At 38.2% G+C, this 12,856-nt stretch overlaps 1 protein-coding gene across 1 annotated transcript in view; it reads right to left on the minus strand.

Annotated features, from left to right (window-relative positions):
* Positions 1-10,208, minus strand: part of LOC129776918 (arrestin domain-containing protein 3-like) — a 54,907-nt gene extending 44,699 nt beyond the window's left edge. Inside the window, exon 1 of the mRNA XM_055782860.1 lies at positions 9,778-10,208. The gene's annotated coding sequence lies outside the window, so the exon portion shown is untranslated. The remainder of the gene's footprint in view (positions 1-9,777) is intronic.
* Positions 10,209-12,856: the final 2,648 nt, after the last annotated feature.

A 12,856-nucleotide genomic window follows, 5' to 3' on the forward strand; every position in this document is an offset into this window, starting at 1 on the left:
AAGCTCCGGGAGCTCGGATGGGAGGTTCTTTTGCATCCGTCGTATAGTCCGGACCGTGAACCAAGTGACTACCACCTGTTTTTGTCCATGGCGAACGAGCTCGGTAGTCAGAAGTTAGCCACAAAAGAGGCCTGTGAAAATTGGCTACCCGAGTTTTTTACCAATAAGGTAGCGAGCTTCTATAACAGGGGTAGAACTGTCCATGGATGACTTATAGCCTTTGGAAGTTTTTTTTTTTATCCCAATTATTTATTAAAGGCTCATTAGCATTTTAGCTGTAACAGAGCCGAATTTTTTAATCGTGTACATGTCACATGGTTATCATATATCTATAATTACCACATTACACAGTTGCCATTCGCCAGTATTCCTTCTATACCATTACATATGGTACATTCACACAGTAGCCATTTAGGCGTAAGAGTATTCTTTCTGTTCTTCTATTATCCAGTGGGACCACCGGACAGCGGAGACAGTTGATTGATCATTGTTGAGTTATTTATAGAACAGCAGCCCGATGTGTCTTGCAGAGCAGAGCAGTTGTATGGATAAATCGATCTTATTTCGACCGTGGATCGATCTCCATAGCTGATGTAGGTTGCGTGGACGTAGTTATTCTGTAACAACACAAAGATGGTCAATGAGGGCCCTGAGTTTTGAACTCACGATCGATCGCTTACTAAGCGAACGCGCAACCAATGTGGCTACGGAGACCCCCTAGCCTTTGGAAGTTAATACAAATAAAAAACAAGTATCTAGAAAAAGTGAAAATCAGTCCCAACAATGCACGCGCTAGGGATATGCTTGTTCACGTATCCAAAAAAGTTAAAATTCTAAAGACACGATGTAAAAAAGAATATTATGTAAATATACTTGATGGCTCAAGTCATTCCAATGTATGGAAAAAACTGAACGAAATTTTTGGTCGCGTTAAACCTAGAGAACAAATCAAATTAAAAGTTGATGGGAGAACCATAGTTTCTGATAATGAGGTTGCTGAAGTGCTTAATTGCTATTTTTCCAGTATTGGCAATAATTTGGCCAGTAAGTTACCAATAAATAATTTTGACTATCTCAAACCTTTAAAATGTATAAGCAGCTCTATTTTTTTGAGACCCGCTAGCGTGAACGAAGTGAGCATTCTAATAAGTCAGCTCGACGTTAAGAAAAGCAAAGGCTATGATAATTTTCCAGGTAAACTGATAAAAGCAAACCCAGATCTGAGATTATTTCAAAAAATTTTAATAAAATAATCGTAACTGGAATTTATCCAAATGCTTTGAAAATCGCCAAAGTTACACCAGTGTTTAAATCCGGCGACTCCTGCGATCCTTCGAATTATCGACCGATTTCAACATTACCTGTTCTCAATAAAATTTTGGAAAAGCTGTTAACTTCACGGCTTGTAAGCTTCTTGCGTATAAACAATGCTATGTACGAATATCAATATGGTTTTCGAGAAGGCTGTGGAACAATGACCGCTATTATCGAGCTCGTTGATGAACTGATTTGTGAAATTGATCAAAAAAAGATCGTAGGTGGCTTATTTATCGATCTTAAAAAAGCTTTTGGCACTTTAGATCATGAAATTTTGCTTAAAAAACTTGAAAGATATGGTATAAAAGGAGTTGCTAACGATTTGATGAAAAGCTACCTATCTGATCGAAAACAATTCGTTATGTTTAATGGTGTTCGCAGTGACTTACGCCCAATTGACATGGGAGTTCCTCAAGGAAGTTACATAGGTCCTTTACTCTTTTTGATGTTCATCAATGATTTAGGAAATTTAAAACTACATGGTATACCGAGACTTTTTGCTGATGATTCAGCTTTATTTTACCCTCGTCCTAATGTTGAATCCATCGTAGCTGGTATGGAATCAGATCTAGCGGCTCTCATGGAATATTTTAGTGGTAATCATCTCACACTAAACCTTACTAAAACAAAATATATGGTTTTTCATTCGCCACGCAAGAAAATCTGTCAACATCGCGATCCGGTGGTCAGGAACATGTCAATTGAGAAGGTCACATCTTTGAAATATTTAGGGCTACACTTAGATTCTTGTCTTTCATGGGACACTCATATAAATCATGTATCGAGAAAAGTTTCAACTCTATGTGGTCTCATGAAAAGAGTACGTTGTTTTGTGCCTAAAGAAGCGCTGCTGCGTTTTTATTTCGCATGTATTCATTCCATACTCCAATATTTAATCGTTGTGTGGGGTCATGCTGCCAAATCAAAACTAAAAAAAATCCAAACACTTCAGAACAGATGTGTGAAAGTAATCTTTAATCTACCGTTCCGATATCCGACAATTTCGATCTACACTAGTTTACACCACAGAATTATTCCTATTTTAGGATTGTGTGATACTCAAACTATTATGTTTGTACATAATACATTGCATAATCGTAATTTCCATCATAACATAAATTTTTCAACTCGAGTGAACCTTCCGAATACGAGAAATGCAAATGAGTTAACAAGAAGTAGAGCATACACAAACTTGGGTTTCACGCGCATTATGAGCTACGGTCCATTAAAATTCAATTTACTTCCCAATGATTTGAAATCAATAACCAATAACAATATATTCAAAAGTAAGCTGAAACATCATATAATCAGGAACACATTCTTTAAATGTGCCAACCAATTTAGAATTTAGACTTTACCATTCTGATTTCTTATAAATTTTTTATTTTTTTTATTGTTATAAAGTTTTAAATTAATTCAAAATAGTCTCCAAAGTCATTAATGTTATCACCGTTTTGTTTTTATTTTATCTTTAATTTTTTTTTGTTTCCTATCTTAATTGAACCCCTTCAAAGGAACTAAGTTCCACTGGGATTTGACTAAGTTTAGTTATTATGAAGTTGGCATCTCGTTGGGAACAAGTCATCGAACAAAACGGCGCATATTTGACTTAAAACAGATGATTGTAACTAATTTTATAAACGAACGAAAATTCAAAAAAAATACCGCAGGACTTTTTTGACAGTCTAATATATATAGATAGTTTGAGTCCCGGAACACGAGAGACACACTGCGTATTTGAAATTTCAGATAGATATTTCCCAAGTATTACGAACTACAAAGTAACCAATACATTCTGTTATAAAGTGCCCAGTTTTTATGTTATGTTAACTTTCGACTACCTCTCCATTCCTAAATTTATTTTTATAATGTGAAATCTTGTCCACCAAATTGCCTATTCAGATTTAACGTTCTCTCTATTTCCGTGTATACCAACTTCCTTTGAGTATTTTGCAATTGACAGAGCAAGCAATTGCCACCTCTTTGGCACATCAAGCGTATTCCAATTTTACGCTACCGCTTCTGGATAAAGAAGAAACATAACGGAAGTTCATTCGGATGGGAATAAATCATCATCATATTTTGGCTCGGTTCGTATTGGAATCAATGTTCCCAAGCCCTACGCTCCGGAGGATTGTTTGGAACAAAAACAAAAAAATGAACAGAACAGGAAGATGAGTGGCGTTGGCGGAACGGTTTTTCGCGACGGAGCGAAACGACTCAAATTGGGGAAGGAAAAAAATTCCCGAAGAGTCAATGGCATCATCATTGATGTGGAATTTATTCTATTAGCGGGGAAATAGCAAAAATTTCTAACCAGCTAGCGAGCACACTGAAGCCAAAACGCAGTCATTGCAACCTTTCATTGTTTGTACGAAGTTTTGCGCGAAGTCCCGCTGATACCGCCACAATTCAGTTCGGCGCCGAAAGCCGTCGTACTTTGCGAAATTTGTGTGCTGACAGAACAATAAATAACTTTATAGAAAACTCAATTACCGAAGTCGTAAACCCATCCAAATTGTGCGTTTAGCAGTTTCCGATGTGATGATGTCGCTCTTTCGTTACAAACAGCTGAAGGTGTAAGTTGAGGTTGGAAACAAGACAGTTGCGATAATGAAGTAGATGAAATTGGTGTTGGATTTCCTTCTCGGCAAACTTAACGACAGCTCTTCTGTGCTGAAAATGTAATTCTATTACATTCACTTTTTTGATCGGGAAATGGGCTAGAATAATCTTAGAAGAAGTTTTCTGTTAACGAAATATATTTTCAAATGTACACAGTATTTCAATTAAGTTCCGGGACTGAACTTTCAAACCAACTATATTAATATTGGTTGATTTGATAACTCCAAGTTATCCCTCTAGTTTCAATACATTGTTCACATCAGTTTAAGAGTTATTCAAATGAGTGCTCCAGCTCGTTTTGAGTGTTCAACGATTCAGTTGAAGCCGTTTACATGGTACTAATACCGTGAAAATTCATCCTTTTAGTTTTTCTACAATTTTTGGAGAAGAAAAAGTCACAGGGTGTCAAATCAGGTGAAAACGGCGGATCAAGAATTGACGTGATTTTTAACCCCTTGCCGTACGATTTCATTTCCAACAACAGTCCCCAAACATGAGCACAATGAGTCGTTTCGATACTCTGCTGAGTGTGTATCAATGAGTACATTTAGAGGTGGAGCAGTAGGCGAAGTGTATCTGTATTGGCAAGCAAAATATCGTGTCGTAATTATTTGCATTCAATATGGAATGTATATGGAAGAAACAAAACAATGTTGAGAGTACTCACGGTTGCATGCTTATTTGAGCAAAAATTCTCAAGAAATCATTGAATTGTTTTTTAACAGATGACAATGGTATCTTGGCATATTTCGAATATTCATGGGGTAAAAAGGTCCAGAGAGCAGTCGTATGCTTAGTTCTTGAAAGCAGTAACATTTTCGGTGAAATTTTGATTAATTGGCGATTATTATCTCACAACATACACACCGACACTGAGAGCCTTCGAAACATTAACGGTAAAATAATGGAACTTCGTTTGTTTCTATGAACGTGGGGGAGTGAAAATGCCACATGGAAATATCACTTTTATCCGTCTTTTTCGACGGGGTTTCACAAATATTCACTCCACGCTGTCACATTAGCTTCACATTCAGCGGGAGCTCTACAAAAATGTACGTTTTTAATTGATAAATTACTTCCTGAAAATAGCATTTTTGCATGAATACGGTGGACAATCAAAGATAAACACAACGACTGACGTCACTATTTGCGAAATAGTTATGACAGAGCATGCTATGTCGCTCGAAACTCGACCATCTTCGTTACCTTTTTTCCAGGACATTGAGTGTGTATTCGCGTCATCGAAGGTACGGTGTCGCCACCTATGAAAGTTTCGCGTGTGAGTGAAAAATATGTAAACAAACCGTTGCATATTTTCTCTGTAATTAATATACTGATTTCTCGAAAACTTGTACCGTGTTTATCTTACAATTAGTGGAAATTGTTGAAAAATAGTTTTTCTTAGCTGTTTCGATGCTCCGAACCAAAATTTATTGTCATTTAGTAGTGAAAAAAAGCCGTTGAAGTACACCTTCTGTCAATCTACCTGCGAGAGAGGTAAACCGAATTAATGAAATTTGATATAAAAATATCCGCTTAGTGTTCATAAAATACCTAAAATACAAAGATCTGGCTTCTATTCAATCAGTGCTCTAATATTTTTCAAAATATTTTCCTTAGAACGTGTGAAATATAGAAAACAGCGCAAATTGCCCGTAGAACATGCAAGTCGGACGAAATTTGCTTGAAGCTGACTCCGAACAATCTGCAAAATTCAAAAGCCGTATTGTTTGTGTCGTCCCCGGATGTAAGCAGAGATATCGCCCCGGAATTTCTTTTCATGCCTTCCTTCCGAAAACGGACAAATCGCGGTATCTAGACTGGATCCAACGACTACGGCTAAAGATAGAACCTACAAAAACCTCCCGTATTTGTAGCCTCCATTTCACCGTGTCGAACTTCTACTCTCCAAGTATTCATATTCACATTTTCGCTCTTTTGAAAAAGTGTGAAACAGTCCAACTTGGTGCAAAATGTGCAATAATAAAGAAATAAAATAAAACATACTTAAGCAAATGATACAAAACAGCCATGACGTGTTTGCACTTTCCTTTGCCAGCTTTACAGGAACACGAAAACAACCATTTGAAGAAGGAGATTTTCGTACGAATTTTTATTGTATGGGGTTCCGAGCTTGGAGATGACTGGAGGCAGGACGAGAAAATACTGAAGCCATCATCGTGAACTTCTTCAACACCAACTATTAAAAGATGTCCAGCTTTGAATACTATTTCGCCTTCGACGACTAAACGGTTTCCACCCGCAGCGTAATCGAACACATCCGCAAACTCCACAGCCACGTAGCAGGTTTCATTTTCTCCGACTGATGGCTCCTGATAATGCATGAAACAAGGTCACAGAAAAACACTTATAAGTTAAATTCAGTTAAAGCTACGGCAAAGTTTTCTTCACTGCATAAGGAAAACTCATTTTCCAACCGTTTGGAAGATAAATTTTGCACACAATTATTAATTTTTATTAATATTTAGTATCCTGAAAGTGTGTTTACTTTTCCACAAGTGAAGACAGTGTCCTTCGGATGCGGTAAGAAAACGTTTTCCCCTGCAGTAAATTTATGTGATTTAACTAAATTAGCATCCTAGAGGATAGTTCTTTCGATACATACTCACCATTACGAAAATTTCTGCAAAAAACGTTAAAAACGGTGCGTTTAAAAATCACATTTTTTTTGCAATTCTTTGCTGACATTCGATTCACGCACACATGCTGTCAATATCAGCTTCGTAGTCGCGAATCTTACTTACGATCGTAGCAGTCCCGCATCATCGCACACCTGAAGCATGTATCCATTTCACATCAATAGACGACGAGTGAGGTTCGATGTTGTACGTTCTGGCACAGTCTAATCGCCACGAGTGTGGTTCGACGTTATACGTGAAGGGGTTAACTCGACGCATTGTCGTGTTGAGTTCATCTTTCTAGATTGTGATATTCGAGTCGAATCCAACGAATTCTGGCCATCGAATGTTTCTAAACTCTGAGATTATATTTTACAGTAACAGTTTGGGTAGGTTGAGCAAACTGTTTATAGTTTTTTTTGGATTTTTAAAGCAGCTTTTACTGTAAACAGTTTATTAAAACATAAATTAGCTTGATGAACTTATTTCATATCATAATCTGAAGATATACCTACAAAACCTACATCAGTCGGAAATTCACACTGCCATTTTACTAGAACAAAGGCCCATCAATGCATTCAAGATGGGCCAGGTATCACGGGATGAAATCTCAGTAACTGACATACAAACATTAACTGCTAAAGTCGACATAATCGAAAAGTGATCTTATTGACACCCCATTTCCCATCTCCCGTGCTTCACGAATATAATAGGGAAATCATTGGATAATCTGAGCTGAATGCCCTTGTACCGCGAGACGTCTTTTGAAGTGTCACAGCGCAGCTGAAGCATTCTCGAGGACAAAGATGACGAACTGATTCGGAAGTACCAAAGCGAAACGCGCTAAAGAGAAAATTCAATTGATTTCGAAAAAAAAACAGCATTCTAGAATAAGGGGAAGACGAGAGAGAGAGAATGATTTTTCCCTCGAATAAATGTTTAAAATGCGACGAATGACGAATAATTGTGACTTGTCACAAACAGCTAACTAACTTTCACACCAGCAGCAATGATTCCCAAAGAAAATTACATCGCATGGAATGGGATTGAAGTACGGGGAGAATCTCTCTTCCGTTTCACTGTTTGCTTGTTTTAATAAATAACTCTGCTTTTGTCTTCAGTTTAGCCCTTTGTTTTGAGATAATCGGCAGCGCTTTATCAACACTGCAGCAATGGAACAAACAGGGATTGTTTAAGTTATTTCATGTTATTTTTTATTCTCGAACAAACATTATATGAATGATACAGGGTCTTTCAGATTAAACGTTCACGCAACAAATTTTAATAACTTCTACAACCGCTTTTCATTTTTGAAAAACGAAAATAACGCTTATTTATGAGATTTTCGATGTGTTTTTCGATAACGCGTTTTAAAAGGTGAACAATCCGAGTTATTTCTCCTTTCAGTTCTTCCAAATTTTGTGGCTTATTGACATAGCAACGGTCCTTCACGTACCCCCAGAGGAAGTAATCGAGCGGACTTGAATCCGGAATTCTTACCATAAGAGGACAAAGTTTCATTAAGGCCTCGGTTGCTCGAGTAATACGATTTCACTGAAAATACACGTTCTTGTAAATTGTACATCTTAACACTAAACCGTCCGATCAGACTCAACGAGTAGCCGAATATTCTCGTTCCGAAGTGGGGAATGTAGTGTTACCATCGACGGAGCGAAAAAAAAATATAAGGAGCTATTCGATTTTGCGTTTGCGTTAAATCTGAATGACCCTGTACAATAATCAAGTATTTTACGCGCCTACCGGGGGCGAAATTGCATACCGTTCTGAATCATATTTCGGACACTTTTTTCTAATATCTTGAAATGCTTGATGCACTGATGATATAACTATAAAATTAATATTACAATTGCTTCTTTAGCACGGAGCACGTATAACTTACCCGTTCATCAATATTTAAACTTCTCCCGTGTTTTATCAGTTCTCATCATCGTTAACAGTTTACTGCGATTGCTTGGTAAGTGTTTCGCAGTTGACTATAAAATATACTAGTCGACCATTTGCTTTTAACAATTATTTTCAAATCCTATACATAATCGAATCTCAAGAAAACAATTTTTTCATTAATGTATGAATGTCAAACATTAATAGAAAAAAAGCTTTTTTGTGATTCGATTATGTATTGGATTCGAAAATTAACATTGAAAGTGAAATTGCGATTATATATTATCGAGTCCGATCTGTATTCGCATTTAATGGTTTCATCATATGCCGCGAATATCGGTTTGGCATGGTTTGGCATGGAATGGCTGAAGAACAGTTGCAACGCAGTAGAGAATTATGCCTCCAAAGCTAGCATGCGACAATTATTTACACATAATTTTGGGTTAAGCAAATAGCGACGAGTAAGATGCTTGGAAAAGGGAATTTTTTAAATTGATCATAATCATGCATTCATTCAGCCATAAAAATAAAAAAGGGAGTTTGTTGGTTTATAAATAACCATGGGTATGCATGATGTTCACAGTTGGTAAGGATTATGGAGACGCGTTATGGTTAATCGAGAACATATAAAGTGCACCTTTGATTCCCTATTCAGAATACTTAGAGATGATCCAATTGTTAATTTTTAGCAACCTGCCAAATTAACTTGGCAGGTTACTAAAAATTAATAAGTAAAATTTAAAACCACGAATGATTATTCATTTAAAGATTGCAAGCAATCTACTGGTGTACTTTAAGCAATATATTTTCAGTCAGCCATAATTTACAAACGCTGTTGAAGTGGTGGTTTGCGGTTTTCTTTAATCTCCGTTATGTTCAGTTATATTTACGGCAAGTGTAATAGGCTGTGATAGGTTGTAATGTTTATGATACTTTACTCACGTAACCCAAAGTTGTTTTGTGGTTGTTTCGTTTTGGCACATACGCAACCAAGAATAGACTGCAGATAATACCTAGCACATAAAACCATTGCATATGTTAAAAACGTTTGCATCAAGTTTGCACTCGTTATCCTCGCCGGAAGCAAGCAATAGTGTTGGTTATGATTCTGTACTTGAATTGAGCAAACACCACGTGATGACCCAGTATCCATTAGTGTGACACGTTTTCCAAACCCATGGTCAAATTTTCATTTTCCAATTCGCCGCAAATCTGTTCACAGTTGGTAGTGACGATACAAACCATTCAATTCGAACAATAATTCATCTACATCCACTTCCGTGATTCCACTTACATATTTTTTTCCAATCGAATCACTCTTTTGGTTCATAATCCAACTATCACCACCAGGCAGCCTGTTCTCCCAGTTGTTTCGAAATATCACCAAGAGTCGCGAAACACGCTTAGCGCTAAATAATATTCAATGCCGCGTGGTTTGCCAACGTAATAGAAACCCATTTGCGGTCGTTGCAAAAATGATGACCATCGTTTAATCTTGAATTTTGCTGTCCACCTGTACGCTCATTGGCAACAGAGCCACTTTGAGTGGTAATACACTCGAGAGCAGCTGATCGGTTAGGTTTTTGTCGGCGAGAGATTGAAAGATGGCACGTGGATTTTCCTTTTATCCTTAGCACAACAATGTAAATCGCTACCACTCAAACGACGCGCGCAATGGAGAGCCTCTTCGAGAATGTGCCAAAAACACGTCCGATCGGATTGCTGGCAGTACGCAAACTGACGCTGGGGTAGTGATGATGATGATGATAATTTGTTCCACACCCTCGAGCGCAGACAATCATAACTAGACCAGCCTCCCAGCCCACGAGCAGTGTTTGCAGATTTGTGTGAAAAATGTTTTTCTTATTCAGTTTCGAAACATTTAGTTTATAGGCGCTATTTTCAAATTTCTGATATGGGTTTCTTAAATTCGTAGACATTCCCTCAAATACTTCGATTCATATATTGGGTACTATGGTTTGAGTCCACCATCTTTTTATTTCTGCAATATCTCGAGGCACCTTTACACATTTTATCAGGCTCCGCTTGACAATTACCTAATACTTTTCAATATACATTCTGTCAATTATATACCAGGAATTTGTGTTTTTAAAGAAAATGCTTTATTTGTCATCTAAATTTATATCATCGCCTTCAAAATAGGCCCTTTCTGATGCAATACACTTTTTCGAACAAACAATCCAGTTATCGAAATACCTTTCCATAGCTGTATTCAGGAATTGCCTTTAGTTCACACAGCGAATCCGCTTTTATGTCTTCAATGCTCGACAGAATGTGTATTGGGCGATTTTTGGCGGCAATTGGTTGGATTGAAGTACTTCCTAATCCACCAGTGACATGCTACTATATTTCGTAAACATTCAACAATAATAGAACGATAGATATTTGAACTATCGTCGACGTCAAAACCGGAAGTAAAGGGTGTGTCACATCAAATTGCATCACGGAAAAAATGCTGTAGAAATTTAATTTTTAGGAATTATATCTTCAGCTTTCGCTTTAAAATCAGATAAGAGTGTATAGATCACGTTGTCCATGCTTCACTGTCAATTTTTTGTAAATTTGGAAAAATGTCGTCGAACGAAAAAGAGCGTCGTGAATTAATCCTGTACACTCATTTCGAGAATCCGGAGTTGTCACATCGGGACATCGGTAAGATGCTGGGAATCGTCCAATCCACGGTCAGCAGAGTACTAAAACGATACTTCAAGAACCTAACCATCGACCGGAAGGTGAAGAACGGCAAAAATGGATGCTCCGTCAGTGAAAAAGATCACAAGCGCGTAGTTAAGCAGTTTAGACGTGATCCGAGAAGTTCGGTCCGGGTTGTCGCCAATAAGCTGAATTTGTCAAGTTCATTCGTCCAGCGGACCAAGCAGCGGGAGGACCTGCGTACATACAAGGTTCAGAAGGCTCCTAACCGCGACGAAAGGCAAAACATGGTGGGGAAGACGCTAGCCCGGAAGCTGTACACCGAAATGCTGACGAAGCCGCATTGCCTGGTAATGGACGATGAAACCTACGTCAAAGCGGACTTTCGTCAGCAGCCGGGCCTGTTGTTCTTCTCCGCAGAGGACAAATTCAGCGTTCCGGAGGAGATTCGCAAGCAGAAACTATCCAAGTTTGCCAAAAAGTACATGGTGTGGCAAGCGATCTGCTCTTGCGGAAAGCGGAGCGCCCCCTTCGTGATGACCGGCACGGTAAACGGGCAGGTTTACCTTAAGGAGTGCCTACAGAAGCGCTTACTACCACTATTGAAGCAGCACGAGGGCCCGACCATCTTCTGGCCGGACCTCGCTTCGTGCCACTATTCAAAGGACGTGTTGGAGTGGTACGAAGCCAACGGGGTCACCTTCGTGCCAAAGGAAATGAACCCGCCCAACGCGCCGGAGCTTCGCCCAATAGAGAAATATTGGGCGATTATGTAGCAGGCCCTCCGGAAGAACCCAAAAGTTGTCAAATCGGAGGCGGACTTCAAGAGAAAATGGATTTCTGTTCAAAAAAAAAAACTACAACCTGACGTTGTACAGAACCTTATGGACGGGGTAGAGAGGAAGGTACGAGCATACGGGCTTGGGCTCGAAGTATGAATAAAAAGAAAATGCCAAAAGTTGTTTAATAGTTTTTATTTTACTGTCTAAAATTTTCAAAAGGATCGGTCTACTGGGCGAATTTCTACAGCGTTTTTTCCGTGATGCAATTTGATGTGACACACCCTTTAAGTAAAGTAAGGATTTTTTTTTCTTTATTTATTTAAACAGGCTCACGTGGATAAAGAGCCATCATCTAGCAGTACGTTTTTAAACTTAAGTCTATTTATGATTATAACTACATAACTTATTAGCTTTAGTCTAATTAGCCTATAACTACAGAATAATGTTTCATAAAAAGTATAATTTATTCCTTTGTTGCCTCGTCAGTAATTATCCTTGTCTGGAACAGCGCCTAATGTGGGCCGTAAGAACTACATCGCTAGGTGATGTAGCATCGGTATTCTTCGGTATTGAGTGCCTCCTTGTTATGTTTGTAGCTCCTGTAGTGATCCGATCCCAACGGGTACTAAGTTCTGCTTATGTAATAGAAAAGGAAGGAGTATGGGCAAGTGGGGGTAAGAGAAGCGGACTAAATAATTATATTTGCGCTTCTTAGGAAGACGTTTATTGGGAACATAAAATTAAGATCGCCACTAGCTAAGATATCACGAACCGGCAAAGGCTTGTTTTAAGGATTGAATGGCTTGTATACTGCTAAGACTATCCGAGAAAATAATATATGATCAGAGGGTAAGGGATCAATGGTCTTAATTGTGTGATACATTGCAGCCAATTCCACAACATACACTGAAAAAGGGT

This window comes from Toxorhynchites rutilus, chromosome 3 (genome assembly GCF_029784135.1).
Source record: "Toxorhynchites rutilus septentrionalis strain SRP chromosome 3, ASM2978413v1, whole genome shotgun sequence".
Classification (NCBI taxonomy): domain Eukaryota; kingdom Metazoa; phylum Arthropoda; class Insecta; order Diptera; family Culicidae; genus Toxorhynchites; species Toxorhynchites rutilus.